The sequence below is a fragment of the Haematobia irritans genome, chromosome 4 (assembly GCF_050003625.1).
Source record: "Haematobia irritans isolate KBUSLIRL chromosome 4, ASM5000362v1, whole genome shotgun sequence".
Lineage (NCBI taxonomy): Eukaryota > Metazoa > Arthropoda > Insecta > Diptera > Muscidae > Haematobia > Haematobia irritans.
The window spans coordinates 75,796,901-75,815,985 of NC_134400.1; the positions used below are offsets into that span (position 1 = coordinate 75,796,901).

At 38.4% G+C, this 19,085-nt stretch overlaps 1 pseudogene; it reads right to left on the reverse strand.

Annotated features, from left to right (window-relative positions):
* Positions 1–19,085, reverse strand: part of LOC142237274 (tyrosine-protein phosphatase 69D-like) — a 212,886-nt pseudogene extending 193,801 nt beyond the window's left edge.

The window sequence follows — 19,085 nt, forward strand, 5'->3', positions numbered from 1 at the left end:
CTGGCAAGAAAGGAGTACAATGGGACTTGCAAGAGAAAGAAAATCGAGTACTACAGACATCTTGAGCAAAAATTGGAGTATGTAACTGAGAGTAAAATGTGGTGGTCAATAGCAAGAGAGATACGACAGGAACAGAATAATATTGGTTGTAGCTTAGATACAAATACATTGACCGGTTACTTTAGTACCTTGCTGAACCCAAGATTTTCAGTCCCAAATGTGTCATATGCATCAAACATGTGCTTTGATGTCTACACTGATGCCCCGGTTACACTGGAGGAATTAAAATCACAATTAATAAAGGCGAGGGAGAATAAAGCTCCAGGCGAGGACCGCATTCCTTATGAGTTCTTCCAAAACGCAACCGAAGACTTTTTAAAAACCTTAGCAGAAACTTATACCCAAATTCTTAATGGAATGGAAGACCTCGATCTTTTTAAGAAAGCGGTAATATACCCTATACATAAAAAAGGAGATCTAAACGAACCAAGCAACTATAGAGGAGTTTCGTTTATGAATTGTGTGGCAAAAATTATGATGGGTATAATTACAGAGAGATTATCGGAATGGATCCACAGAAATAATGTATTGAACGAGTACCAAGCAGGCTTTCGGAAGGGATACTCCACCGTCGATAACGTTTACAATATTGCAGCAATTGTCCACTTAAAATTTGCAGAAAGAAAAAGAGTTTATGCATTTTTTGTGGATTTCCGAGCAGCTTTTGATCGAGTTCCTAGACATCTGTTAATTTATAAATTACACCTACTAGGGTTATCAACTAAAATTATAAATTTTATTGACAATGTCTATAAAAATACACAATCTGCCGTGTGGAATGGAATGTAAAGCAAGGATGCCTTCTATCCCCTCTTTTATTCACATTATATCTGAATGATATGAACGAAAGTTTTGGAGGTGGATTATCGATAGATGAAACAAATATAAGATTGTTGATGTATGCAGATGACATCTTGCTGTTAGCAGGTGATGCAGAAGTATTGCAAAGTATGATACAAAATTAAGAAAGTTATTGTTCACAATGGGGCATGGAGGTTAACCTCTCAAAATCGGAGATTCTAATATTCCGGAAAGGAGGGAGAATCACGGCAAATGAGGCGATCCCACGGCGGCGGGTTCTACGCACCGGATTGACCCGATGGATACCAGCCATCGGCCAGCGGCTGCCACCTCAGTGTACGTGTTGTCTCGTCCATTTTTTCATGTTGGAGAAGGTGCATCCCGGGGAGCCTTCTCCGCCTGCTTTTGGTCCGAGCCGGGATAGAGGAAAACCCCGGACCATGGTACTGTGCCGTCTGCCGAAATCGAATTCACCATCGCTCGGTTTCGGTGAGGTGTAACCGGTGCATGGAATGGGTGCACTTCCGGAATTGCTCCGGCCTAACATCGCTGCGGGAGTATAGTCAAACTGACTTCGTGGCAGGATGCTGTGCCAATGACAGCAGCAGTGGGTCATCTGATTATGTGACCCCACCGACTTCTCCCGCACAACAATATTCTCCGCCGCAGCATCTTACACCGAATATTGTTGTACCAGTTCCGGAGAGTGCATCATTTTTGCAATTTAATTGCAACGGGCTCCGTGGTAAGATTAGTGAGATCGTAGACTTTATGAATCGGAAAAGGATAAGGGTCGCGGCGATCCAGGAAACAAAGCTGAATCCCACCTGCAGCCTACGACATTGTGATGGGTACAATGTCCTACGGAAGGATCGCACAAGAAATGGAGGTGGTGGCCTGGCTTTCATATTACACCGTTCCGTGCAGTATAGACCTATCACGCTTGTGCTAGACACTAATGACCCGTACATGGAATGTATGGGGGTAGCAGTTAAGTGTGGGGCTGCCGAGATACAGCTATACAATGTGTACATACCGCCGGTTGGTAGCTGTGCTCCTGGTTATAGCCCAAACATTGAGTGGTTGTTGAGCGGGCATAACCGATTGGTTCTAGATTTTAATGCCCACCATGAACTTTGGCATTCTCTCCTGGGTAATGACCAGAGGGGCATAGCTTTGGCAGAGCAGATAGACGACTCCACATTTTGCACGGTGAACGAAGAGGCCCCCACGAGAATTATGGGTGACTGCAGCAGTTCGCCAGATTTATCGTTAGCATCGCCTGGTCTGATAAATGACGTCTCCTGGCAACCCGTCATTTCATTGGGTTCGGACCACCTCCCCATAATTCTCACCATCAACCGACCCTCCGATTTCATAACCTCTGAACGCCGGACGTTTATTAATCAAAAGAAAGCCAACTGGGAAGGCTTCAGAGAATACACCGATCGCCGCTTCAGTGAGCTCCCGTCCCCCTCACATGTTCATGTTGCCCAGAGGGAGTTCCGGGACATCATCAACGCAGCAGCCGCTCGCTTCATACCCGCTGGTCGAATTGCCCAGGTGAGGCCCAACTTCCCAGCCGAAGCGGCGGGACTCGCAGACGAGCGTGATGAACGCCGTCGTGCTAACCCTGCTGATCCTAGAATCAGAGAACTAAATCTAGAGATTAGTAAGATAGTCGACGAGCACAAGCGGAACACTTGGTTAGAGCACCTGAAGCAATGTAACTTAGGAACAGGAACTGGTAAATTGTGGTCAACAGTTAGAGCCCTCTCGAACCCCTCCACAAGGGATGATGGGATTTCAGTCACATTTGGCGACGTGACTGTGACTGATCCGAAGAGGTGCGCCAAATACTTCAACCGACAGTTTGTCGAGCATCCCGAGAGTGATAGAGCGAAAAGGAGAGCCACCCGTCGTGTACGTGGTCTCCGAGCCGATGACACACCACAATTTACTGCAGCCGAAGTTACCAATGTCATCAACAGCGCGAAACCATCTAAGGCGCTGGGCCCTGACGGAATTTCAATGCTAATGCTGAAGCATCTGGGAATACTGGGAGTTGAGTTCCTGACCAGACTCCTCAATTTGTCTTTGGAATCACACATTATACCCGATGTCTGGAAAATGGGAAGGGTGATTCCACTACTGAAACCGGGCAGATTCGAGCAAAGGTGAATCGTACAGACCGATATCCCTTCTTTCGCCAGTAGCCAAGACACTTGAGGCATTACTCCTCCCCAGCCTTGTGGAGAATTTTCCAGCTGCCCACCATCAACATGGATTCCGTAAGGTACATAGTACGACAACAGCCTTACATGCCATTTCGACACATATTAATAAGGGACTTAACCAGCCCAGGCCGTGTCACAGGACGGTCCTCGTGGCGCTTGACCTATCGAAAGCATTCGATACGGTCAACCATGCCACATTATTTGAGGACATCGAGAATACGTCCCTACCGGCAGGAGCGAAGCGTTGGGTGCTGAATTATATGTGTGGACGCCAGTCGTACGTGGAATTCAGGGACAGAAAGTCAAGACCGCGTAGAGTTAAACAGGGAGTTCCCCAAGGTGGGGTGATATCTCCGGCACTGTTTAACCTCTACATGTCCTCGATTCCACCCCCTCCTGACGGCGTCGAGATTGTATCATATGCGGATGACTGTACAATCTTGGCATCTGGGCCCAATGTTGATGACATTTGCGATCGGTTGAACGTCTACATAGCTAATCTTACCAGTTATTTCACTGCGAGAAACTTGAGGATATCCCCCACCAAATCATCAGCCACACTATTTACTACATGGACGGCAGAAGTGCGCAGGCAGTTGAATATCAGAGTCGATGGAGTAATAATTCCGACCACAAATTACCCCAAGATTATTGGGGTCACATTCGACAGCCTTTTTAGGTCATCTGCCCATGCCACTGCAATTTGTAATAAGCTCCGTGGTAGAAACAAGGTCCTCAAGTCACTAGCCGGCAGTACTTGGGGTGCGGACAAAGAAACCTTGCTAACTACTTATAAGGCAATTGGCCGGTCAGTGGTAAACTATGCAGCGCCAGTGTGGACACCGCAGACCAGTGATACGCAGTGGAATAACATACAAACCTGCCAGAACGCTGCTCTTAGAACTGCGACTGGGTGTCTCCGCAGCACACCCCTGGATCACCTTTATGTGGAGACAAAGATCATCCCTGTGCGAAGACACAACTACATGTTGTCAAAGCAGTATCTCCTGGGTTGTTATCGCAGTAATCATCCAAACCACCATCTTATGGATACACAACCACCACCCAGGAACGTAAGGGTTGATATACATAATCTAGAGCGCGAGATCCAGCGCTATAAAAGAGAGCCTCTAGATCAAGCAGCGTACCAAGCAGGTTTGAACAGGATTCATGAGGATACTGTAGCTGAAGCGGTGAGAAGCTACAAGGTTAATCCTGTTCTTGGAGTCCGACCACCGCCCATAGCACCGGAGGAAAAAGACCTCCCACGGCAGACTAGGGTAGTTTTGGCCCAATTAAGATCAGGCAAGTGCAGCCGCCTCAATTCCTACTTATCGGTGATTGATAGCAGCGTAGCTGACGTTTGTCCAATTTGCAACCAAGGGCCACACGACACGCGTCATCTTTTCTCTTGCCCAGCCAAACCAACCCGACTTACTACCAGATCACTCTGGGCACACCCCATCTTAGTCGCAGAGTTCCTTGATCTGCCAACAAGCTGATGTACCAAGCGTATAACATGAAATGGATGAGATCACAATAAACTGTTACAACAACAACAACAACACGGCAAATGAAAAATGGTACTTCAGGAACGAACAGTTAAGAATAGTTTCGGAATACAAATATCTTGGAATAACATTAACACCTAAATTGGCTTTTTCAAAACATGTTTGCAATGGAAATAGATTGGCGAAAACTTGCATTAATATAACATGGAAAAATTACATATCTAGGTCAGAAGTATCTTTGATGGCGAAATGGAAAATGTTTCTAGCGGTTTGCAGATCGATTCAAACGTATGGAGCTCAGATATGGGGATATACATGCTTCGAAGAAGTAAATAAGCTATATCGGTATTTCTCGAATAGAATCCTCAAACTCCCTGAAAATACACCAAATTACGTTATTGCATTGGAGACACATCAACAGGAAGGATATATTTACCCGTACGAATTGCACCTGGGTTATATTAAAAAAAAAAACAATATTCGACTATGGAAGCAATAGACTCCCACAGATTTTGTCAAAAAAAAGTTGTCGCAAAAAAGTATTTTGGTATGAGCATCTAAAAGAACAAGTGGAATATATCAATTTAAGTATGGTGCAATCTTGTGAGAATAAACTAAAGTGGAAAATAATGAGGAACCAACTTTTAAATTATCTAGAGAGTAATGCTCTCCAGAAACATATGAACTCAGCCAGACAGAGCCAAAGTAGGATTTACAACAGCTTGGATTATTCAGCAGGATATAGATACTGCATCAGCTATTTCAATCAACAAAAGATTTCTTATATTATGAAAGCCAGAGCAGATGTACTGAATTTGAATGGACGAACTTATAGACATTTAGAATCTAGGAATTGTTCCCTGTGCAATCTAAGAGAAATGGAAACTATCCAGCATTTTTTAGGAAGATGCCCGGTCCTAAATGAATACCGAATAAAGTATTTTCAAAGTAATATTTTGTCAGATCAAGAAATTATTTTTATTTTAAATGGTTGTACAGAAGATAGGTGGAATAACTTATATCAGTATATTAAATATGCACTGAAGTATAGATTTAGTGTTATTGCTGAATTTAATTACTAGAATATACATAGATTTTTAGCGAGTAAATAAGCAGAGGGTTTACTTCTAAATCATGTTTATAAAGATTAATCTGTTATTTTGAAATTTCAGATGTACATTATTATATGCATTTTCTACCAGTTAATTTTAAATTGTAATTGAAATATGAATTTTTTGAATTGTGTAACTGAAAATCAAATAGAAAAGATTAAATAAACTAAAACTAAAAAAAAACTAAACTAACTAAAACTAGTCCCCATATAGACAGATCTCCCGATGTTACTTCTTGGGCTTATAGCAACCGCAGTTTTTATTCAATTTACCTGAAATTGGGAATCTAGAGGTATTTTAGGACCACAAGTACGTGTGCCAAAAATTGTGAGTATCGGTCCATATTTTGGTATAACCCCCATATAGACCGATCTCCCGATTTTACTTCTTGGGCTTATAGAAACCGAAGTTTTTATTCACTTTACTTGAAATTGGAAATCTTGAGGTATTGTAGGACCACAAATACGTGTGCCAAAAATTGTGAGTATCGGTCCATGTTTTGGTATGGTCCCCATATAAAACGACCTCCCGATTTGGGGTCTTGGGCTTATAGAAACCGTACTTTTTATCCAATTTGTCTGAAATTGGAAATCTAGAGGTTTTTTAAGACCATAAAGGGGTGTGCCGAAAATGGTGAGTATCGGTTCATATTTTGGTATAGCCCCCATATAGACCGATTTCCCGATTTTACTTCTTGGGCTTCTAGAATCCGAAGTTTTTATCCTATTTGCCTGAAATTGGAAATCTAGAGGTATTTTCGGGTCATAAATAGGAGTGCCGAAAACGGTGAGTATCGGTCCATATTTTAGTATAGCCCCCATAAAAACGATCTCCCGATTTAACTCCTTGGGTTTCTAGAAACCGTAGTTTTTATCTGATTTGCCTGAAATTGTAAATATTCTGGTATTTTAGGCTCACAAAAACGTGTATCGGATTAAGTTTTTATCGGTCCATTTGGTAATGCCTCCATATAGACCGACTTCACTTCTTGAGGGTGTAGAAGGCGCACTGATCATGAAAATTGCTTGAAACTCAATGTAAAATTTCCATATTTTACTTCTATTTTTTTTATTTATTTATTTCAACTTTATTCGTAACATAGCCTCATAGATGCTTCTACAGATTTAAGATTTCAAATCAAGACGTTATTTTATAATTTTCTTGCACACTTACAAGAGATGTTAATGATTCCTCTAAAACTCAAACAAAAATGGTTCTTATAAATCCAGAATCTGATATAGTCCTCATAGGTGAAATCTTTAAATTTATCTTCGGGAAGTGTCCTCAAGTCCTCAAGGAAACCCTAATATTTGGTTCATGGTGGTGGGTATTTAAGATTCGGCCCGGCCGGACTTAGTGCTGTATATACTTGTTTTTACTGATTTTGTTTTCACTTTAGTGAAAAAATTACGATTTTAGCGTCTAAACTCGAACTTAATACTCACCTTTGCAATGGATTGAGAATCAAAGCAATTTTCAAAAGTTATTGAAACGAGTCGCACTTTTGATATGCGCATTTAGAAAAACAAAACGTAATACGGAAGACGAAACGTAATTCGCATTATTTTTTTTATTCAGAGGTACTACTTGAGAGAGGAAATAAACTTGCTTGTGAAAAATCTAGATTTACCAGTGAGCAGTAACAATGGAACCATCTGCTTGGTTCAACAGAAGAAAATAACAGAGAAGGTTCAGCGGTTAAAACTAGAAGTGCCCACATGTAATAGGTACTTTTAGTTAATGTGGTATTACAATGGACTGAATAGTCTAGTGAGTCTGAAACTCAATCGGGCCGCCACTTTAACCTAACCTAACATAATCCCACTCTTCTACTTCTGGCGCACATTCGAATATAGGGGCTAAAATTGTCCAAAAGTAGATAAAACCTGGCCCAAAACCTAAATCCTGAAATTTTCATTCGATTTTCTTGAACGCTTGTCCGAGGAATTTATGATTTCTCCACAACTTAAACATAGGTTCAAAAATGTATAGAATCTAATGTTGTCTCCATATGTACACATTTTATATTTAGATTACATAACTTGAAAGATATGAAACCGGGAAGAATCATAACGTTAAGACTTTTGAAATGGTCGGCGTTAAAAATCAACCGACGAATCAACGATTCATCTTAGTTCAATGAGAATCAAAACGTTATCTTTGGTAAGTGATTGTTCATTTCTATGAAACGTCAAAAAATATTGAGTCCAAAGTCCACGGGAGCCGCTACTCCATTTCTAACAATTAAATATTTGCTTTGAATTTTTTATAATAAGTGACTAGTTAATAATATAAATTGATATATTAAAAGCAAAAGGATAATAATAATCATTATTTACCAGTGATTGTACGAGAAAGTTTCGTTGATGTCTTAAATCGCAAACGGTATTAAATATCGAGACTTGAGCTTCCTCTTCCAATTGCTGTAACAAAGAATCCAATGCGACCAAAGTTCCAGTGCGACCAACACCAGCACTGCAATGTACTAGAATTGGACCGCGTTGTAATGAATATATTGCATTAATATGACGAACGAATTTTATGAGTGCATGTGGATGTTCGGGAGCCATAAAATCTTTCCATACTAAGTAGTGATATTGCGTTATTTGTCGACTCCCTTCCTCTTCATCATTTGCAGTATTTCTCTTAAATATGTCCAGTGTTCTAATTAAATAATCTCCATGTTTTTTCTCAGATACGAACTTAACAGCTATTTCACCATATTGCTTCATATCAGATATCTTTTCCGGCCAATATTTAGCACATTTTGTTTTGTTATATTCTTCCAAATTTGTCAGCATTACAATTATTTCAAGGTGTTGTTCCCATATCATTCTCCAAAAATCGCTTACTGTGGACTCCATAGGTCCTTGAGCGCATATGAATTTTTTACGCTCCTTATATCCAATTACAAAATTGGCATTGATGTAATCTGAACCTTGAATGCCATTTACTTGAGAAAGCTTTACTCTTGTCTGATCATAAGCTTTTATATCTGGATATCGATTTTTCGTAGTGTTTTCCTTTAAGTCTGAATTTTTAGTAGTCCGATCGCTGAAGCGATTTGGTAGCATTTCGTATTCTCGAAGGAATCCATAATCTGTGTCTTTATGGCGATTTTTGTATGCCATATACAAATCTGATTTGTGGATTGGACCAATATCGGTTACCTTTCCATTGGTCGTACCAATAAAGTGGCGATGATTGTTTGAGCGACCTCCAAACAGAACTCGGCTATTAAAAAAAAAATATTAATATCAGATACTATAACCCGCTCAGATCAAACTAAGTACCGTCCAATTTAGCATATATTTGGTCAATGCCAAAAAAATATATAACAATCGAACACACAATTATCTAATGTTGGGAAACCTTGGAAGTTATTTAGTAAAATCTGAACGGACGAGCAAACATTTTTGTTACATACCTTAAAGAATCTCGTAAACTTATCACCTCTTCGCCACCACCAGCAGCTTTTGTGTTACATCGATAAACCAAACATACTATTATCGATACTAATAACGCAATACCAATCATAATAGCTAAAATTTGAATGAAAATTTTGAACACTATCATTCTTATCTCGTTATCGATGTACATATCATCCGGGGTTTTCGGGGAAATGATCTCGAAGTAGTTGCTATATGCTCTTAACACGGATGTATTGTTTCGCACTAAAACAAATTAAAATTATAAAAGTTTATTATCGTATTAGATATTAAATAATAATAATAATAATAATAATAATAATAATAATAATAATAATAATAATAATAATAATAATAATATTAATAATTTAATACAGTTAATAACACAAGGGAACAATAGTTCTGTTTATTAAAAACTGAATATTGTTTTTATGGTTATTTGGGACGATGAATCCAAATCTGCACCTGGTTTTTTTCTATCCGAAACTCCCAAACAATATTCTCTTTAAGCCGTGATTGCATTCTTTTTAAATATTTAGCTTTAGAGATATTATTCAAGTTTTGAAAAAAAAAATTAATTAATTAAAAGATTTCTTGTTCTTTAAAAATTCCTAAGAAAAATAAAAAATGGGACAAAAATCACAGTTTTGGTCTAGAAACAGTTATTTAAATATTTTTCGAATAAAATGAGCTTTATTTCATTACAATCGGAGCACAACTTTTGATTTAACACAAACAGAAAATTTTAAAGAAAAATAAAAAATTTAATACACAAGTATTACAATGTAATTACAACTCATCGAAAAATTTTCTTTTATAAGATTTTCTTAAATAATCTTGTTTAGAGGGATTATTTTTAATGCTCCAGCAATAATCCGCTATTATATGCTTATCCTCTATAGTGCGGATATCTTGATGGAAACGTTCATCTTGTTCTTCACTGAAGTCTCCAAGATTTTCAGGGAAATAATCCAAATGGCTGTGTAGGCAGTGCAGCTTAATGCTCTTATTACAACCAAGCTGTTTGAAATGTGACATGTTATCCACGTGGACGGGTTTGTTTCCCAGGAAATTGCGCACTATCCAAACAAATTCATTCCAAGCATTTCTTTCAATATCTGTCATGCAAGTACTAAAATTTTCATCATTGATTAATTTTTTTGAGGGCCATGGCAGCTTTCAGATTCTCCGAACTCAAATTGTTGAACTATCTACTGATATATCTAAAACAATCACCGTCCTTGTTGAGAGCTTTAACAAATTGTTTCATAAGCCCTAGCCTGATATGGAAGGATGGTAGTATTAAGCGATCCCTGGGCACAAGTGGTTGATTACCACAATTAATATTGTGGTTTCCTGGAACCATAGGTTCCATCGAAAGCCAATTTTTCTTACTCCAGTGTTCAGATCTGGCTCTGCTACCCCATAAACAAATAAAACTCGGATATTTTGTTAGCCACCTTGTAGGCCTAGAAGAAAATTCATCATTTTTAGATCCACACAAATTAGCCTGCGGTGTTCGTTGTACTTTATTTTATTTATAACTGAGGCAATTGTAGAATATTCTTTAGCTTTAGTTGAATGTGCAATCGGCAACGAACCCAATTTATTACCGTTATGCAGAATTACACATTTTAGGCTGCGTTTAGAAGAATCTATAAATAGTCGCCAGCCCTTTGGATCATACTCTTCTAATCCCATCGCTGTTACTAAACCAGGAACATCTGAAAAATAAATGAATTCATCGTCTTCGGAAAAGTATGGAAGTAAGTTTTTTCTCTGTTACGGTAGTATGAAATTGTTGTTCCTTGGGTTAACAGGTTTTTTTGCTTTAATCGAGAAGCAAGAATTGCAGATGCTTTTTAAGATTGCAAGGTCTCTCAATAAATTACTAAGCTAAATTGGTGAAGGAACATTTTGTCGTAAGTCATATATATATTTGAGCTCGACCGAAGCATCGGCTTCGGCATTCGGCCAAAAATCGATAATCTCAGTCAAAACACTCAGTACAAATAAAACGTAAAAAATTATAATAAATCCTGTTTAGTGGGGGAGTAAATTCCCACTAAATTTATATAGGGTTTTGATGGGGTTGAATTCTTAGGTCGGTATAGACCTAATTCTAATTTTTCACTATAAGTTTGAGGTCGACTTTTACCTTTAGAAATGTCATGTATGTCCGTCCGATTTTACCACACTTTTCCTTTCCAATTTATAAGTTTTATTTATTACTTAATTCATTATTTATAATTTTGTTTGTATGTTTAATTGTAAGTTTAATTCACTTTAATATAATTAGTTCACAATAGACATATTTTGTTATAAGTTGATGTCTATTTATTTCTTTTATTTATGATTGATCGTTTGTTAAATGTTAAATTACAATGACGCGACCGATGTAAAGTGTTGACGACTACTGACTTCTTGCTTCCCTTTATGTTGGTCAAGGGCAAAGCATAGAAGAAATGATCTTTTGCAACACTCACTCTCTACAATGGATGTATATGACGTCGAGTGTTGTTATTGTTGTTGTTGTTTATAACAGTTATTCTAATAAGGAATGAAAATAAAAACAAATATCGAACATTATGTGAAAACGAATCAGGGAATAATTTGAGCGAATAATAAAAAATTAACGTTTATGAAAAAAATTTAAATTACACTAGGCAACAAAAGTAAAGAAATTGATGAAATGAAAAAATCAATATTAATTGAAGATTGAACGAAAATAAAATGATTTATTTTTGGTTTAATGTCGTTCGACGAAGTTTGACTGCGTGGTAATGGACGAGGAAACCTACGTCAAAGCCGACTACAAGCAGCTTCCGGGACAGGAGTTTTATACGGCTCTTCTTGCTTGGACGGCATTTTGACAACTGAAGAGTGAATTCCAAAATCAAAATAGGAGCAACATTCTATCACTTCCACATCCACCACTTACAAGGTATCATAAACAACAACGAAATAAGCTTAGCACACAAGCCAAACAAAACAATAACCTCTCTATTTACACAAACAAAAACCAAAATAGAAAAAACTGAGCAAAGCAATGTGGTGTATGAAATAATATGTACTGGAAACTCTACAGAGAAATGCGGTAAATGTTATATTGGCACAAAAAACAACAAGTGCAATAAACAGAAAAGAAGACAAATACAATGCTAACGCCAACTACAGTGTTGTATTATTATAGTTTAGTCGGTTACCATCTGTAAAAGCAACATAAGTTTTACTGTGATCTTAAACTAATATCACAGTAAAACTTAATTATTTTTGCAATTGCTAAATATGTGTTTTATGTCGAATTGTAGTAATACTCGTATCGTAATAATGGACGTATTTGTTTGAAAATGTAATTTACGATAAATTGAATGTAAGTGAAACTTGTACGGAAAACAATAGAATTTATGCTAAGATCTAATGTATTTCCAATGATAATTGAAAATAATAAGATTAAGCCTTTTGCTCTTACAAAGAGAAAACAAATGTCAAGGCGTAGAGGGCTATGAGAAAAAAATTGTTTTATTCGTCAATTTTTTCCAAGGCAGCTCTGCCCAGGAATAAATTAAAACAGCAATATTCACATAAAATCGTAATAAATATTCGCTTTAACATACACATACGTTTTATTTTAAATTTCTATAATCGTTTTAGTAATGCGGTTTTTAATTCAGAAATTTAGGAAAAGCACAAATGTTATGATATTTGCCGACGCAAACGCAGGACATTTGAGAGACACGTCGACGCAAACTTCATGATATTTTGTTGACACAGTCCTCTGGTGCTTCAGTTTTGGTATGACAAGACAGCGTCTTCTTCTAATTTGTCTATGGTATTTCCATATTATATTGTTGCCAGATCCAACAAAAAATCATCCCTGATGAAGCTGGAAATAATCCCAGCGAAACGTTGGATGAAAATAATGGAATAATTCAATATTTGTTTTATTCCTGTTAGAGTCACTTGCAAATACAGCACTTTGTATTTCATATAATTAATTTTAACAAACTATCATTGATTTTCCATTTTTTTTCCATCAACTTACCATTGAGTTTTGTATACCAATGGAGACATATTTCTTCATTTAGTTTTTAGTTTTTAGTTGGAGTTTGAACTTATAATAAAGATTTCTGTGGTTTGAGATAAAACAGTGTGTCTATTCATTCCCAAAATTTCCTAAACTGTAACAATTCCCATTCAAAAATGACCTTGAAAGCCCAGAGAAAATATATACAGAGAAGTTACAAATATTAATTAACACGTACACGGATATTGTACAATCGACCCTTAAAGTCATGTCCTCTCAGGTGGACATCGGTTGTGAAAGGGTTAAGAAAACGCAATGTCTCAAACGTAAAATGCTTTAAAATATTAACATATATTTCCTAAATCTATAGATTAGTAATATAGTCGACGAGCACAAGAGAAACACTTGGTTAGAGCACCTGAAGCAATGTAACTCAGGCACAAGAACTGGTAAATTGTGGTCAACAGTGAGAGTCCTCTCGAAACCCGCTACAAGGGATGATGGGACTTCAGTCACCTTTGGCGACGTGACTGTGACTGATCCGAAGAGATGCGCCAAATACTTCAACCGACAGTTTGTCGAGCATCCCGAGAGTGAGCCACTCGTCGCATACGTGGTCTCCGAGCCGACGACACACCACAATTTACCGCAGCCGAAGTTACCAATATCATCAACAGCGCGAAACTATCTAAGGCGCTGGGCCCCGACGGAATTTCAATGCTAATGCTGAAGCATCTGGGAATACTGGGAGTTGAGTACCTGACCAGACTCCTCAATTTGTCCTTTGGAAAACTCATTACACCCGATGTCTGCAAGATGGGAAGAGTGATTCCACTACTGAAGCCAGGCAAAGATTCGAGTAAAGGTGAATCGTACAGACCGATATCCCTTCTCTCGCCAGTAGCCAAGACACTTGAGGCACTACTCCTCCCCTTGTGGAGAATTTTCCAGCTGCCCACCATCAACATGGATTCCGTAAGGTACACAGTACGACGACAGCCTTACATGCCATTTCGACACATATCAATAGGGGACTTAATCAGCCCAAGCCGTGTCATAGGACGGTCTTCGTGGTGCTTGACCTAAGCGTTCGATACGGTCAACCATGTCACATTATTTGAGGACATCGAGAACACGTCCCTACCGGCAGGAACGAAGCGTTGGGTTCTGAATTATATGTATGGACGCCAGTCGTACGTGGAATTCAGGGACAAGAAGTCAAAACACCGTAGAGTTAAACAGGGAGTTCCCCAGGGCGGGGTGATATCTCCGGCACTGTTTAACCTCTACCTGTCCTCGATTCCACCCCCTCCTGACGGCGTCGAGATTGTGTCTTATGATTGCACAATCATGGCATCCGGGCCCATTGTTGATGACATTTGCGATCGATTAAATGTCTACCTCGCTGATCTTACCAGTTATTTCACTGCAAGAAATTTGAGGATATCTCCCTCCAAATCCTCAGCCACACTATTCACTACATGGACGGCGGAAGTACGCAGGCAGTTGAATGTCAGAGTCGATGGCGAAACAATTCCGACAACAAATTACCCCAAGATTCTCGGGGTCACATTCGACAGCCTTTATAAGTCGTCCGCCCATGCCACTGCAATTTGTGATAAGCTCCGCGGTAGAAACAAGGTCCTCAAGTCGCTTGCCGGCAGCACTTGGGGTGCGGACAAAGAAACCTTGTTAACTACATAAAGGGTGATTCTTTTGAGGTTAGGATTTTCATGCATTAGTATTTGACAGATCACGTGGGATTTCAGACATGGTGTCAAAGAGAAAGATGCTCAGTATGCTTTGACATTTCATCATGAATAGACTTACTAACGAGCCACAACGTCGAATTTTCAGTGAATGGGCCCTAGAAAAGTTGGCAGAAAATCCGCTTTTTTATCGACAAATTTTGTTCAGCGATGAGGCTCATTTCTGGTTGAATGGCTACGTAAATAAGCAAAATTGCCGCATTTGGAGTGAAGAGCAACCAGAAGCCGTTCAAGAACTGCCCATGCATCCCGAAAAATGCACTGTTTGGTGTGGTTTGTACGCTGGTGGAATCATTGGACCGTATTTTTTCAAAGATGCTGTTGGACGCAACGTTACGGTGAATGGCGATCGCTATCGTTCGATGCTAACAAACTTTTTGTTGCCAAAAATGGAAGAACTGAACTTGGTTGACATGTGGTTTCAACAAGATGGCGCTACATGCCACACAGCTCGCGATTCTATGGCCATTTTGAGGGAAAACTTCGGAGAACAATTCATCTCAAGAAATGGACCGGTAAGTTGGCCACCAAGATCATGCGATTTGACGCCTTTAGACTATTTTTTGTGGGGCTACGTCAAGTCTAAAGTCTACAGAAACAAGCCAGCAACTATTCCAGCTTTGGAAGACAACATTTCCGAAGAAATTCGGGCTATTCCGGCCGAAATGCTCGAAAAAGTTGCCCAAAATTGGACTTTCCGAATGGACCACCTAAGACGCAGCCGCGGTCAACATTTAAATGAAATTATCTTCAAAAAGTAAATGTCATGGACCAATCTAACGTTTCAAATAAAGAACCGATGAGATTTTGCAAATTTTATGCGTTTTTTTTTTTTAAAAGTTATCAAGCTCTTAACAAATCACCTTTATAAGGCAATTGGCCGGTCAGTGGTAAACTATGCAGCGCCAGTGTGGACACCTCAAACGAGCGATACGCAGTGGAATAACATACAGACCTTTCAGAACGCTGCCTTTAGAACCGCAACAGGATGTCTCCGCAGTACACCCCTGGATCACCTTTATGCGGAGACCAAGATCATCCCAGTGCGTCGACACAACTACATGTTGTCGAAGCAGTACCTCTTGGGTTGCCATCGAAGTTGTCATCCGAATCACCATCTTGTGGATAGACAACCTCCACCCAGGAATGTAAGGGTTGCTCTTCACCTTCTAGAGCCCCGATATCAAGCGTTACAAAAGAGAGCCTCTAGATCAGGCAGCATACCAGACAGGTCTGAACAGGATTCATGAGGATACTGTAGCTGAAGCGGTGAGAAGCTACAAGGTTAATCCTGTTCTCGGAGTCCGACCGCCGCCATTTGCACCGGAGGAGAGAGACCTCCCACGGTAGTTTTGGCCTAACTAAGATCAGGCAAGTGTAGCCGCCTCAATTCATACTTATCAGTGATTGATAGCAGCGTAGTTGACGTGTGTCCCATATGTAATCAAGGGCCACATGACATTCGTCACCCTTTTGCTTGCCCAGCTAAGCCTACCCGTCTCACAACCAGATCACTCTGGACACACCCCATCCTTGTCGCAGAGTTCCTTGATCTGGCTACCAGCTGAACTACACAAGCATAGAACAAAATGGATGAAACTACATTAAAAACTGTTACAACAACAACTATTTTTTGATCAGTATATGCAAGCATAAATGTGCTAAAAATTTGAGTTCAAACCAAATAATTTTTACGCCGAAACATATGAAAAACATTATTTTTCATCCGTGTAAATGTGAGTGACAGTATATGTAGTTCTTATTTCTTACCAATTATTTCCAAAAATCCTGTGTAATTACTGGTTGTATCGATTTCGCCGTCATATATAGTGTATGTACTGCCTATATAAAAAGATTGATCAGGCGAATCAGTCGAATGAGAGGCAGTAATGGGATTTTCTATGAAGATGTGAGATTTCCGCTTGTATCTGTTTGCTGTGTCCCCCACTTCAGATGGTTTCTCAGTAAGATTCCAAACCGGGTTAACTTCTTCCCGATTATCAAAACCAATATTTGCGTACGATTCTGTAAAACAAATACACAATAATTAATATATATATATATAATATATATATATATATATATATATATATATATATATATATATATATATATATATATATATATATATATATATATATATATATATATATATATATATATATATATATATATATATATATATATATATATATATATATATATATAATATATATTATATTATATATATATATATATATATATATATATATATATATATATATATATATATATATATATATATATATATAAAATAATACAATTTACCTGTAGTACTCCCTGGTGTATATTTTGAAGGGTCATTCGTCGGCACAAGATGTTCACCATTCTCGCATTTTAGACAATGCTTATCTATTTCTTTTGCGTTGGTTTTCAACAAGGAATAACTGTTTTCAAAAAAGCGTTTACCGTTCCGAGGAAAATGTCCTTTCTGTGGAGGCTTCCTGGGAACATTTCAGCTAAATACGCACCTCCTACAGAATTATTGATAGAGTGAACTTCTTGATAAGTTGAAATTTTAAAGTTTGCTTGGAGGTGGTAGCTCTATATTGTTGTTCTTCATTCGAATTAGATATAAGCGATAGCAACATATGGGTCCATTTCGTTCGCTCACTCTTGGTATAAAAAGTTTAAACACGCATTTATCCTCGTTTACCCTCACTTTAGTCCATAAAACTCGACCAATTACATCTGGTACTGAAACGGGCATTGTGCATTTTGCAATGGCAGGTTCCCACTTTTCCTATGGCGTGTAATTGCGAGACCGTGACAGTATAATTGGTATTTGAAATAACACCATCGTTACGAAGTGTGATGATGGGGCTCTTCGATTCGCCTTATTTTTGGTCCCCATGTTTCTATTCTAGTTTCCCATTGTAATTATAAGAAGATGTGCCTTCCAGTTGAATTGATATGAAACTACTTTACCATTTGGTTTTTCTGGATCCATCCATGCAACGTCAACCGTGTTAATATTAGATACGTTGTTATGTATGCAAACAACTTTAAGATCAGTTGGTTTCGACGAAACACCATCCATCGTAGTCCCGTTAACTATATCTGACCAAGGCCCACATAATTTCGTCAAGTCACTACAAGCTCGAACTTTGAATTCATATTCGGTAGCTGTTTTTAGGTTGTCGAACATATATGGTAAATTACGGGAATTCTGTTGATAAACTGCTTCTTCCACTATTTTCGGAATTTCGCCTGCTTCCGAAACAACTAGTTCATAGTATTGAACATATGGAATTAAGTTTATTCGGGGTGGATCCCAACCAATTGTTATAGTTGAAGACGTGCTTCCTGTCGTTTTAACTTTTGGTATAAAAATGGGATCTTGCTCCAGAGTACGTACTTCGAAAGGATACTGAAATGGAGTTCCATCTCCAATGCTATTTTTTGCAGACATTCTTAAAAAATAACTTGTATTTGGGAAAAAATGTTCCAAGACATAAGATGTGTTTCCACCTCCAATCACGTCTTTATAGTATGTCAAATCAGGTTTGCCTTTCTGTAAGTACTGTATAAAGTACTTTTGCACGGGATCGTTTCCGTCCGTTAATGGTCCAATTCAGATAAATTTTAGTAGCACCTACTGCCTTAACATAATCAATGCTAACCTTTGGTACATCCATCACCAACAAGGCTATGTTAGTTCTTGTTGCTTCTTCGCCGGAAGTAAAGTATACAACGCAGGCGTACGAACCGTTTTCTTTTTTGTACACTTCTGTTAGCTCCAAAGTATAATTGAGATGAGTCGAATTTATAAAGTTGTAGCTGGAAGACTTGTCCAAAAAGCTGAAAGAATTTTCATCCTTCAGCCATTTCATTTGCGTTTGTAGTGTATTATTTTGTGGGTATAATTCAACTACGCAATACAATTTAACTGGGTTCCAATTTTTTGTTTTACCTTTTGCCCATTGGCATGAACAATATTTGGCATTATATAAGGTTGCATAAAAACTTTATGAAGTACAACATCATCTGTGGTTTCACATGTATAAAGTCCTTCATCTTCCAGTTGTATATTAATAATAGTCAAGGACATTTGATAACTTTCTTGCATTTCGGATATTTTCATTCGTATCATTTGTTTTG